The 13,016-nt window shown below is 36.1% G+C and overlaps 1 protein-coding gene across 16 annotated transcripts in view; it reads left to right on the forward strand.

The window, feature by feature from the left end:
* The window catches only part of lpp (LIM domain containing preferred translocation partner in lipoma), a 482,039-nt gene that overhangs the window by 110,546 nt on the left and 358,477 nt on the right, over positions 1–13,016 (forward strand). Inside the window, exon 1 of one of the 16 annotated variants that reach the window (XM_087256055.1) lies at positions 2,300–2,579. The gene's annotated coding sequence lies outside the window, so the exon portion shown is untranslated. 16 annotated transcript variants of the gene reach the window in all.

Here is a 13,016-nt window from a genome sequence, read left to right on the forward strand (position 1 = left end):
TACTGATAAATCTTCCGGCGAACGGTTAATGTGACTTTCAATTTTATACAGTTCCTTTTACAGTATTGATGTTGTAATTTAATTAAAATCAGTTAAATAGACTTCAGCATTTATTTAGTTGTAAACCGATATGAAAAGCTGTTAAAAATTGAAATAATTTGAAGACATGTCATGGAAAAATGAAATTTAATTCAGTGCTTCATGTACAATCTGAGACCTACTCTATGGCATATATCATTTAGGCCGTTAAGATTCTTGATTTTTAAAGAAAACTTTAAACGTGCCGATTTTGTAACGGCATACATTTAAAAGCGTTTGATCCAGGTTACTGACAAATAAAAGTCCTTCTGCATACATTAACTCTTATTTCTACTGTGCCAAAAAATAGCACATTAAAAGTATTTTGAAATGCTGTACATGTGTTTGTCAAACAGCGTTTCATTTGCCGTAAAACAAAAAAATAAAAATTATGTATTTTTATGTAATAAAAAAAATGTTATTATATTTGTATTATTTAGAACTGTTTTTTTTTGCTACAAAGATGACATGACATTAAATACAATATATGATTCAATAACTCATATACTAGGGCTGCACAATACTGGAAAAATCTGACGTTGTGAAATTTTATTTTGCTTCGATTTATATTGTGATATGAATTCAAGAGTTCCCACTTAGAGCCCAGGAGAGAATCCTGAGCTCAGAGATACCTTGAGCCTAAGGGCCTACTCACACTATTCTATCCGAACCGTGCTCAGGCCCGTTTCCCGGATCATATTTCAACAGTAAAAGTGAAATTTGCTGCGGTAGGAGAAGCTGTCATCTTTTCTTCATTCAGTAAATGACTAGCGCTTCAGAAGGCAATCCTGACATGCAATTGACATCGAAGATGTCAGACATGGAGCACAGATGCTCTTGATTCTTGAGGTCATTAATAATATAATAACATTAAAGCCTGATTTATACTTCTGCGTCAAGTGACCGGCGTAACTCACAGCGCAGGCAACGTGTGCAGCTGTGCATTTATACTTCTGCGCGCTGTCTCTCTTGGTCTGCATTAACACTTCCGAAACGCTAGTTGGCAGTGAGGTGTAAATGTTCCTCTGTGTCAAGTTTCTTCGCTTCTGTTTTGCTTTTCCTGAACACTTCCAGGTTGTATAAATGACTCAATTTCGCTCATTTTGAGGCAGGAACCGGCAGACGTGCAACAACTTTAACTATGAGGTAAACACAAAACAAAACTTTCCATCCGGAGCTCCTTCACGGGACTTAACACTTGTAAACAATCACTCGCGCCATTCGCGCGGCTCTCGGTCCCGCCCAGACTTGTCAGTGCTACCAAGCCGACCAATCACAGAGCTTGCGCTACGCATTGTTGTGACGTGTAGTTACATTTTTTGAGAGGTGCATGTCAGTGACGTCGATGGCCACGGCAAAGGGCTATGCGTCAGGGCCGTAGCATGCGCCGGTGTTTGACGCAGAAGGATAAATCAGTATTAATACTGAAACGGTTAAGGAGTTTTAGAATAACCAAAACAATATTTCAGATATTTTACAATGCGCTTAGCCGGCTGGTTTGTCCATTCGCACACATTTTTATCATCATGTAATCTCTTATAACAAAATCACATGACCTTTTTTAATGCACATGCTGGACTTAGTACGATCAGTTATGCACATACATTTTTAAGAACATTTGCAAAATGTGTGCGCATCTTGGTGTTTCCATCATACTTTTTTTTTTATGCGCATATCTAAAATGCCCATAAAAATAGTTGAATTGAATTGTAGCTATTGATATATGTACAATCCACCATTACGAGATGCATATCGCTATTGTGTCCTGCCCCTATTAAATAATCAAATGTAATGTAAAATGTAAACAATGTACATTCTTCATTGCTGATCCACTATAATAAACCCAACTCCACATTGCAGATGCTGAGATATGACTATTACAAGTTCACATATTGCAATATGGATGATTAAACAACATATTGTGCAGTCCTGTTATATATACTTAAAATATTGATGAATTTGCATTTATTTGATTCTGCATACTGTACACATATATTTTCATTAGTGATTATAGTTCAGTGTGGCATTGTATCAGATTACTACTATGTTTCCTGTGTGTTTGTGTGGGGGTCAGCAGCAGCACAGCGCCGTCTGAGGGTCTTGCGGTTCACACTGTAGGCATTGGAGAGCACTTTTAGACACTCTGGTTAGACTTATTCTTGGAGGCCATTGTGAGTGTACCAGTCCCCTCTCTTCTAAATATCTCACAGCAATTATCATTGTTATTCTGCGAATGGTACGAACCACAGACTTGGCTCAAGTGTGACTTTGGCCAGTGAAAAAGAAAGTGGCATTCCAGACCGAAAAAAGCAAGCCGAATCAAATTTTGCCCCCCAATCTTTCGCCTATTTTTATTTCCATATTTGGAAATGTTTACCTCCTCATGACTCCACACAGTGCAGCAGGAAGAAGCTCTATGAGTCATTTTAACAGCAGAAGGGCCTGACTGTGGCTCCTGCTCACTTAGGGCTTCTCTCTAGTCCATCCACACACGGGATGCTGTGAGTATCATCTCTTCTCTTCTCTTCTCTTCTCTTCTCTTCTCTTCTCTTCTCTTCTCTTCTCTTCTCTTCTCTTCTCTTCTCTTCTCTTCTCTTCTCTTCTCTTCTCTTTATTCTGGTTGTGGGTTAATTTGGACATGTAGATGTTTACCATGTAGTCCTTGTCAGTGGTGGACAGTGTTTTTACTTTGTTATTGCACTTAAGTGCATATTTTATGTATCTGGGCTTTATCAGAGGGTTTTTATTTTCAAAAAACTTTTACTTCACTACATTCCGAAACTTAAGTACTGTAATTTTTACATTTCAAGAATGAAGCAGAGTAAAACGTGTTTTTGAAGGGGAGAATCCGTCACCTGCTCAGAGAGATGAGATTGTGGTGTTTAACTCCTAGCAAGCTGATTTTATTTATTTAGTGAATTTGTGAATTGAGCTCAATTGATTCAAATGATGTGTTCAAAGTGAGTGTCCAGGAAAGCATTTAGGCATTCAAATGATCCGTTCAGAGTGAAGGTGCATCCTAAATAGCATACATTTGCTCTATTCTATGCCAATTTGCAGTTTAAATAGTGTAAGTTGTGCAGGCACACCAAAAATTCTAAAAGAAGAAGTGCACTTTAAATACATGGAGGATGTACTTATGATAAACAGAAGTGTGGACTGTTGAACACTTCACGCAGTCGCAGATTTGCTCATGTAGCAGAAGAGGAGGAGCTATTCTGTGCTGGAGTTCTCCAAATGAGGATACTGCACTGCCTCCTGTTGATGATACAGTTATTCTACTTTTTGTTAGAGTGGTGATTCGTTTAGTAAATTTAACAACATTAGGTGTCATCTTGCAAATGGTTTGAATTGAAACTGGAAAAAATGCAGTTTCAAAAAAAATGTTTTGCAACATGCCACAATTATTTGCAGGAAATATACACACATGCTGTTTGACAGCTTATAACATGTTGCAAAAACAATGCAACGTTACCAATGACCAATTTTAGTGCTAAACAAATCAGCACTGTCAGCACTTCCATTTTGTTAATAATGCAACATTAGCAGGCGACGCGGTGGTACAGTAGGTAGTGTTGTCACTTCACTGTTCGCGTGGGTTGGGAAGATTGGAAGGGCATCCACTGCATACAAAAACATATGCTGGATAAGTTGGAGGTTCATTCCGCTGTGGCGACCCCAGATTAATAAAGAGATTAAGCCGAAAAGAAAATGAATGTATAAATGAATGCAACATTGGCACGTGGGCTAATATTACTGCTTGATAAATGTAATCAGCAAATTGATCACTAAGAATGTAATAACAGATATTTCAGTGCAGAAGTAACGTGCATCCGAAGTTATTTCATAACAACGTAACACACAAAAGACAAAGGCTATAACGTTAAACTTATTACACTTGCCTGCTCAGACATGATATACAGTTGAAGTCAGAATTATTAGCCCCGCTGTTTATTTTTTTCCCTAATTTCTGTTTAACGGAGATATTTTCAACACATTTCTAAACAAAAAAGTTTTAATAACTCATTTCTAATAACTGATTTATTTTATCTTTGCTATGATGACAGTAAATAATATTGAGCTATATATTTTTCAAGACACTTCAATACAGCTTACAATGACACTTAAAGGCCTAACTAGGTTACCTAGGCAGGTTAGGGTAATTAGGCAAGTTATTGTATTATGATGGTTTCGGGGGAAAAAATTGCTTAAAGGGGCTAATAATTTTGACCTTAAAATGGTTTTTAAAAAAATAAAAAAATACTTTTATTCTAGCCGAAATAAAACAGATAAGACTTTATCCAGAAGAAAAAATATTATCAGAGATGCTATGAAAATTTCCTTGCTCTTTTAAACATTGTTTGGGAAATAATTAAAAAAGAAAAAAAATCAAAGGGGGCTAATAATTCTGACTTCAACTGTACGTAAACGTGATTGGCTAGCATCTGCTCTATGGTATTTGCATGAAGCAAGCTAACTGGCATCTCTTTGACGATTCAAAGTTCATGTGAATCTTTTACCCTGACATAAAAACTGCATTTTGAGGGCAGTTTTATTCAGTGAACCACCTTTGCTTGTAAAGCTGCCATGTAGATCAGGTCAAACCACATGATCTGCACAGTGCGACTTGTCAACCTCAGTCAAAAAGCATCACAGCAGAGCATTAAAACTGACAGGTCGACTAGTTGGTGCAAACCCTATTTTGATGTAAAGTTAATCTAAAAAAAAAAAAAAAAAAAAAAAAAAAAATATATATATATATATATATATATATATATATATATATATATATATATATATATATATATATATATATAATATATATATATAATTTTATTATATATAATAAAATTAGTTAGCAAAGGTGCAATAACACATTCTGAACTGTGATTCCTGGTTAATTATAATCACAGCTTGATATTGTATATTCTGCGATGTGACTATTGTGGATTTGCACATTGCGATATGCTGAAACGATATATTGTGCAGTCCTTATTAAAACACTAAAAACTGTTAGTGTTACGTTTGCGATGACACCAAACTCGAATGCTACATGGTTTAGTGTATGGCCTCCAGATTTTACAAACTGATCTGAATAGGGTTCAGCATGTGAATATGGTTTCACATGTTTTAAATTAGTGAAGTTTTTATAAACTATAGGAGGTGATATGATTGATCACGGCTGGTCTCTCATCTGCAATCATCGATAAACCAATCAGATCCCACAAGCCTACAATAAATAACCTCTTTCACCTTATTTCCCTTATCTTCATTTTTGAAGAATCCCCCATCCACCCTATTTCCTCCTTTACCAGGGGGAGCTCTCGAGTACTACCTAATCTCGGACCCCCTTACATGCTAGTTGACCACGTGGGAGCCCTTGGCTCATTTATCTTAGGGTTCTCCCCTGGGACAAACCTGCAATTAGTATCAAGCAATATCTAAGTGTAAACTCTTGGATTTGTATAGATGTTAAAATAAGACAAGTTTTGGTCATTTTACATTCTTGCAAAAACATTAATCTGTAAGTGCTTGTACTTTTATTACTGAACTAAATTAAAGATCCAGTAATTTGAAGTAATATTGAAGTCTTTATACTTCTGCTTAAGTAATATTTTGTTAGGGTATCTGTACTTTATCTCAAGTGTCCAATTTGTGTACTTTGTCCACCATTGGTCCTTGTGGCACATTGCTCTACACTTCTTCATTATGGCCTTCATTTTCTGTAGATTCAGTAAACGATAAGTGCCACCTGATATTTATTTATTTAGTTATTTTTTGAGGGGGTGATTATAAAATTACCTGCAGATTAGTTTGAAGTTGTCATACCATTGATATAAAGTTAGTGGTACTTAGCACATAGGCAAACACTTGCTTTTAGTGCAGCTGTCTGGCTTTAATTTGCTCTTTGAATACAAAGAAAAGCTTTAGAGTCTGTTTAGAAACACTACCTCCTTCTGTATTCTTATATGTTCATGTCCTTCCTTTTCTGTCATCCAAGGCTGACTTTCATTGAAATGGAAAACATTTCATTGTGGCCTTTATTGCACTCAGAAATTGCTTTGGATGTCATTGGAGCTCTATATGGTTTTATGACACAGCTCTCTGGAATACTTTATTCGGATTGGTCAATTGCACCATCCAGCGGTTTGTTATTCCCTGATAACAGCTGGTGAAAAAGTGATAACTGACTCATCTGATATATAGAAGTTGACCCTATATGCTTGCAAGGAACTGTTTCTATTTGTGACGGGTGAATTAATGAAATATTTACACTTAAATCAATATTTTGTGTACAATTATATAATTGTATGATCTAGACATTGCAGACTCAATCTCTTTCGTTTCATACAAATGCAGTTACTGTCACATCGCATCTCTATATTGCCAGGGAGATTAATTTGTACATTGTAAGAGATTATAAAATAACAAACAGGTATGGTTTTAATATTAAATTTATATATCTTGTTCCCATAATTATTTCATGAAATGTTGTGTAATAAGTTTTTGACTGCACATTTTATATTCAATATGACAATAAGAAGTCATGCTAGCACGTTTCCTACATTAACATATTATAATAGGTTAAGCTTTATTTTTTTATAGTTATATACAGTCATCATAGTTATATCCAATCTTTTATAGATATATACTACAACTTCATTGTTTTAAGCCAAATTAAATGAATACAGTAAGTTACTAAAAGTAATTTGATTCAACTTAAACATTTATGGTATTTTAAGGCATCAACCCTTAAAAAGTAAAATAAATACAGTGTACTGTAACTTTTTTAGGTGGGGCATTCACACCGAATGTGCTTTTTGTGTTGAAAGGCAACTTGTTTCAATGATTTACTAATGTCTGCATTTTGCGCGCTGCCTATCCACCCTGCACATCTCGTGTTTTAACCGCCTGCTGTGCCTCGCACAATAAAAACTTACCTCTTGCCTCGTATCTTTCGCTCTCCAGAAATGTAGATGAGGGTACATATCCATAATGAGTGTATGTTGGATATATGTGCATATTGCAGTATTATTTTCAGCAATGCTATATCGGTTCTAAAAAGCACAGTATCACATCCAAGATTTGCAACACCTGTTTCAAGTGTGGTTTAAACTAAAAGCTGTTTTTGGCGTACAATGCTTCCTATTCTATTTTTAAACACCACTTGAACCTAAAATAGTCACTAATAAAGTTAGAATTACAAGACTGTTCATAGTAAGCTGTTTCCATTAATTTTGTGACGCAAAACTCAATATTTACACATTTGAGTGGAAATTAGCAAAGAGCACCATTTGCTGTTAAAATCTAAGGTAACAATCGATTCAAATGGGGGAATAGTGATGCATTTTGTAAAACGCAGAATCGATTTCTTGAACAATTTTTCACCACAGATCTACTGAATTGCAGTTTTGTGGTCTTTGAACGGGACCTGTAACAGGAAAAGTAAAAGGCCGCATTGTTTATGTTAACATTAGCAAGCTATGCTATCAGTAGTTAACTACAAGACAAAATTAGTAAACCTGCCCCTGTTTATTGGCCGTGAGAAATGCAAATGCTGTTCCCACTGTCAAGACATATAAGTTGGAAGTTTAAGCAATTTTTACACACAAGATAACACATAAAAAGAACTCCATTCATCAGGAAATAACATGGGTTCAGTTTTGTGATAACAGCCGGCAGAATGTGCTTTATCACTTACATGTGACTCTTGTCTTTGTTTGGTAATACTTGCTGAGGAAATATATTTGTGGAATGTCTTACTCATGGTGTGAAAAACTGCTGACATGTGTTGAGCTGTGCTGCCTTTAAAGGGAATCTTAAAACAGCTCAGATGCATAGTTGTGGAACAGTGTATTTACATTAAGAGGGAACGAATGTGTTCCACTTTTCACATTCTATAGTGTCTCAAACTCTGTAAGCTGGTGCTGTTGTATAGCAAGGTCTATTGAAGCATCAACAGATACTAATGTTTATATAACTGCAAATTTGAGCTAAATGCAGTTATTATGCATGGAGAGAACTTTCCTGCACTGGACGTCTCATCTCCCTTATGTCTAGCACTGCTCTGCATGTTTAGTGGAGTAATGACGCATGAGATTGTAATTCCTTCCTTGAGAACTGCATTTTTCCCCTTGAACATTCAGCAGGTCTCGGTACCATTAAAGACTAGAGATCTCATCATCTGGCTTTAAAGTAGTGATCAGGAGGAGTTACATGAATGAAGATGACTAAAAAAAAAAAAAAAAACAATAATAATAATAATAATATACATGCAATATGTATACAAGTAGGTCTCCGTCGGTCAGTGTTGACCATTGTGACATACTAATTCTTATCTTGAGGCATGACTAATTGTCTGAGATGTGGGGGCTGAAGAGGCCAATGCAGGAGAGACTTTCTTTGCTGCAGAAGTTGCATCAATAGGTGGCTTCCTGACTGTGATTGTTCAACACCTTTCGACGAACTAGCATGTCCTCCAATGCATACATCATGTTCTTTTCATCTGATGTGAGCTGTTTGGGCTCATGGCTCCACTTCGGGTAGTCTGCTGCGAGGTCTTCCCAGGACTGTGCGTTTATGTTGAGGGCTTGGATGTCTGTCTTCACAACATCTTTAAATCGCAGAATCGGGTACCCTGTGGTTCTCTTCTCGGATAAGAAGTTCTCTGATGAGTTCTTCGTAGAGGATGTCCTTTGGGATTCCCCCATCCTCCATGCAGCGTACATGACCAAGCCAGTGCTGGGGACGTTGTCGGAGCATGGTGTACATGTTGGGAAGCCCGGCTTGAGGCAGGACTGTGATGTTAGAGACTTTGTCCTGCCAGGTAATGCCCAGGATGTGGCGCTTACTTTATAGGTGGAAGGTCTCGGTTTCCTTTCTTGTCTTGCATCAGTGGTCCATGTCTCAGTGCTGATAATGCAGGCGTTGTACACTGCCATCTTTGTTGCGGTTGTCTGCCTATGGCTTGTCCTCACTCGGGTTGTCAGGTGGGCTAGATTAGAGGTCTGCATGAATAAATTTCCGAATAAAGCGCCGGAGCAGTCGGTAACGGGTTTAATTTGGGACGGGAGCGGGTCATCTAGCAATATCGCTCCCGACTCCCGAGCGAGCAAGCGTATGTATGTGTGTAAATGAAATAGCGTGATGTTGTGCTTAGCTTGTTTGTTGCTGTGTGTGCGCACGCGCGAATAAGAGGTGTGTGTGCGAATGAGAGAGAGAAAGAGAGAGAGAGCTTTGTCTGTGTATGTGTGCTTGGCACTTATGTGTGTGTGTGTGTTTATACAGACAGCTTGTTATAGGCTGTCTGAACTCTGTATAGCTGGGTGGTTTTCGGTTTTGTTCTCCCCCCCGCTCTTTAGCGAGATCGGGCGCGGCGGGTAGAAAACGGGGCGGGTCGAGCAGCGGGACGAAAACAAATGCTTAATGTAAGCGGGAGTTGTCAGGTTTGGGCTAAAACCTGGCGGGTGCGGGCGGGAGCAGGATTTAATTAAAAAAAAAATTAAAATTTAGAAAAATTTAGTCCCGCGCTGATCTCTAGGCTAGAGTAGAGGCCGCCTTCCCGATACTCTTGTCGAGCTCAATATATTATTAATATATGTACAACTATGTAAAATGTGGATTTATTTATACATACATACACACACACACACACACTTGATTTACATCTTGTTTTGTTTTAGTATGATTATTAATTCTATATTATGTGTATATTTATATTTACATTTGAAGAGTATAGATACAAAAGCCGCTAAACGCCAATTTTGCCAAAAATAAGCTAATGACATTGAACGAAAGCTTTAGGCATGTACTTAATGTTCAACACATATTTTTGCTTCAAATCAATTAAATCCCAGCATCTGCCCATTCAGAAATAACAGTTTAATGGCAAAAGCCTCTAAATGCCACTTGCCTTTGACAGCAAAAGCCGCTATTTCTCGAGAACCAATCAGAAGGTGCGAATCGAATCATATGTTTTCAATGTAACAGCATGCTGATACGCCGGCTTTTATGAGGAGTTTTATTCCGCTTTCGATTTACATTTTAAAAGATGGAGTTCAATAAACTGGATGAAAACGTCCCTTACCTCAAAACTCTGTGTATTATAAAAAAAAAGAAAACACAATGTACAGTAGGAAGTGTAGCATGCATTCATAACATTTTTTCACTGTGACTCTACTTTGAATGAGTCCGATTTACTGCACATTAAACGGCAACACAATTTCTCGAAAGACAAAGTTAAGATGCTGTTCTTTTAGCCCACATGGATGCTGAGGATAAACTGATGAATGAGAGCTTCTAAAAGTGTCTGAGAGACATCCTATTTTTGCCCAGTAGGCCTACCTTGTGTTTTAAAAGATAAATATAATGTATAAAACTAAACATTATTTATATTACTTCATAATACCTATATTTCTGACAAGCTTTTTCTAGTAATAGACAATGCACAGGTATTGACGTTTTACAGTGTTTTTACACTACATTATTAGAATCTAATAAGCTTAGTTTACAATGTTTGCAATGTTTATGTTGCTTTACTTGCATTAAATCTAAATCCCAAATATCAGAAATGACAACAGATTGTTAAGATTTAATTAAGCCCTATTTTATGTTATTGACTAATGCACTTACTTGACAGATTCATTCATTTTCCTTCTGCTTAGTCCCTGATTTATCAGGGGTTACCACAGCGTAATGAACCGCCACTTACTTGACAGATTTCTGTATTTTTAATTTTAGGTGATTTGTGTAATGTGTAATTACACTTTCTTGTCCCAATAGGCGGTTTTAGAGGTTTTTGCAAAAAAAAAAGCACAAGTGGATTTAGCTGGTTTTGACGCAAAATAAAATTTACCTTGTTAAGATTCAAAGAAGTGTCTAAAGTTACATTTAGAAAAAAAAGTTATTTTATTTACTAGCTCATAACCTTTTCATTGTCTGAAATAAAAGTGCAGAACCAAATATTTACAAAAAAGAGGTCTGGTGGATTTAGAGGATTTTGCATTTTGCATTCATTTATAAATATATAATTTACATTTGTTTTAATAACAGTTGTCAGTGTTTAATAATATATTAGAACCATTATATTGTATATTATTAGAAGGTTTTATAAGGTAGATTATTTATGTTTATTATTTTAAAAAAACGTTAAAAAAATTGGTAAAAAACATTGTAAGATTTTATTTCATATTTAGTTTTAGTTATTTTAGTACAACAATATGCGCTACTAGACGAACAACTAGTTGGTTTTATATATACAGTATTGCAGTTAATACATAAATTCTGAATATCTCCCTCATTCACGCACACACACATGAAAAAAATACTTGTTCATATAACTCCAATATGACTGCCGACACACTATACCTGCACACAGTTCTGTTCTAACAGCTTTCAAATGTTGATTTAGCATGATAGGTGCCCTTTAAGTAATTTGTTGTTGTTGTAGCTGTTGTTAATTTGTAAAGAGCTCTTTGTGGTTTTCTGACCTTTGTTTCTTGGTTGTCAAGATCTCCTGGTTTTATTTCCTTTTCTATTTAGGTAGAAGAGTATCTTGCGTAAAAATGTTTGGTTGTCTTTGTTTGGACAAGGTATTTGTGAATACAAATGAAGCGTTGCTTACAGTCGCCATCTGGAATATTGCATATCTGTGGAGCTCAGTTTTAACACTCAGCAATTTCACTCAGTTTGTCAATAGGTCTTTACTTTTTGCTCCATTTTATACGAATGTTTTACAAGAATCACGCATCTTTTACTCTTGACCGCTAACATGCTAACAGTTTAGATGCTCTCTAGCTGTTTACACCTTCACATTCCTCCAGAGCCACACTACAGCCATGCCAGGGAAAGGTAGACCTTAATGGGATTTTCCATAGCCGTGAGCTGCGATATACTCGACTTTAATGATAGAACGGTGTGATAATCTCATTACTTTCTGCTCAACAGTACTGAGGGTCTTCATATCCAGCGCTGGTTGGCTTCAGGCAACGTTTACAGTAAACTCTTCAACACTTGTCTTAATTCAGTTTGGATTCAGTCAGTTCAAACAGAAGCCGGAGCACTTTGTCAAAACAGTTTACTACTCATGAATCATTGCTCTGTTTAATCTCAGCTAACAAAGCCTTATTTAACTTCAGTTTTTATTCATTCATGCCCTCAAATGTGTCATGACTCATCTTAGGTGATGGTTAACTCTTGAATTTGTTTTTTAATTAATCAGAGCAGTAACAAGCACTTCCGATAAATGGCACTTTGCATTGCTAACTTTCCTTTTAAAAGGCCAAAAGATCTTTTTGTTAGAAAAGTGGAACCTCCCTCATAATGAATTTGTTTGGTCTTTATATTATGAGAAATTTGTAATATTTCTTTTGATGACACTGAAAAAAGGTTGCTATTAAAGATTTGAGAAACCCTGACCGCACTTACACTTGGTATTTAGATGTTCTTTTGTTGATCTGACCACATTTGTCTGATGCTCAATAAATGTGTAAACAGGAAGGATCTGGAAGGATTTGAGATTGTCCACTTTTTTACCACTTCAAAAAAACTAAAAAAAAAAAAAAAAAAACAGCCTGTTTACACCTGGTCATGCTTTTTATCTTATCAGATCTGATTTGTAAAAATGGTTCCATTTACTTTTGATCACATAAACAAGTCAATGCTGAACATATATAAATCTGATTTTGAAATCCTGCAATGTAAATTTAACTGTGCTTTATGTAAATTTTTATCTACTATAGTGTCATATACACGCCAGTTATTTAATAACAATAATTATTATTATTATTACTATTATATTTTTTTACAGAAACATAAGCTACATGTCTTATTTAGCATAGAATTTATATCCTATGTAGGCTACATAAGGCTTTGTACTTCACTTGTGTTCCAGTAAAACATCACAAGCACATATAACTGGCTCAGATTAAACTATCTAT

This window comes from Danio rerio, chromosome 6 (genome assembly GCF_052040795.2).
Source record: "Danio rerio strain M-AB ecotype USA chromosome 6, GRCz13ab, whole genome shotgun sequence".
In the NCBI taxonomy this organism is placed as follows: Eukaryota; Metazoa; Chordata; class Actinopteri; order Cypriniformes; family Danionidae; genus Danio; species Danio rerio.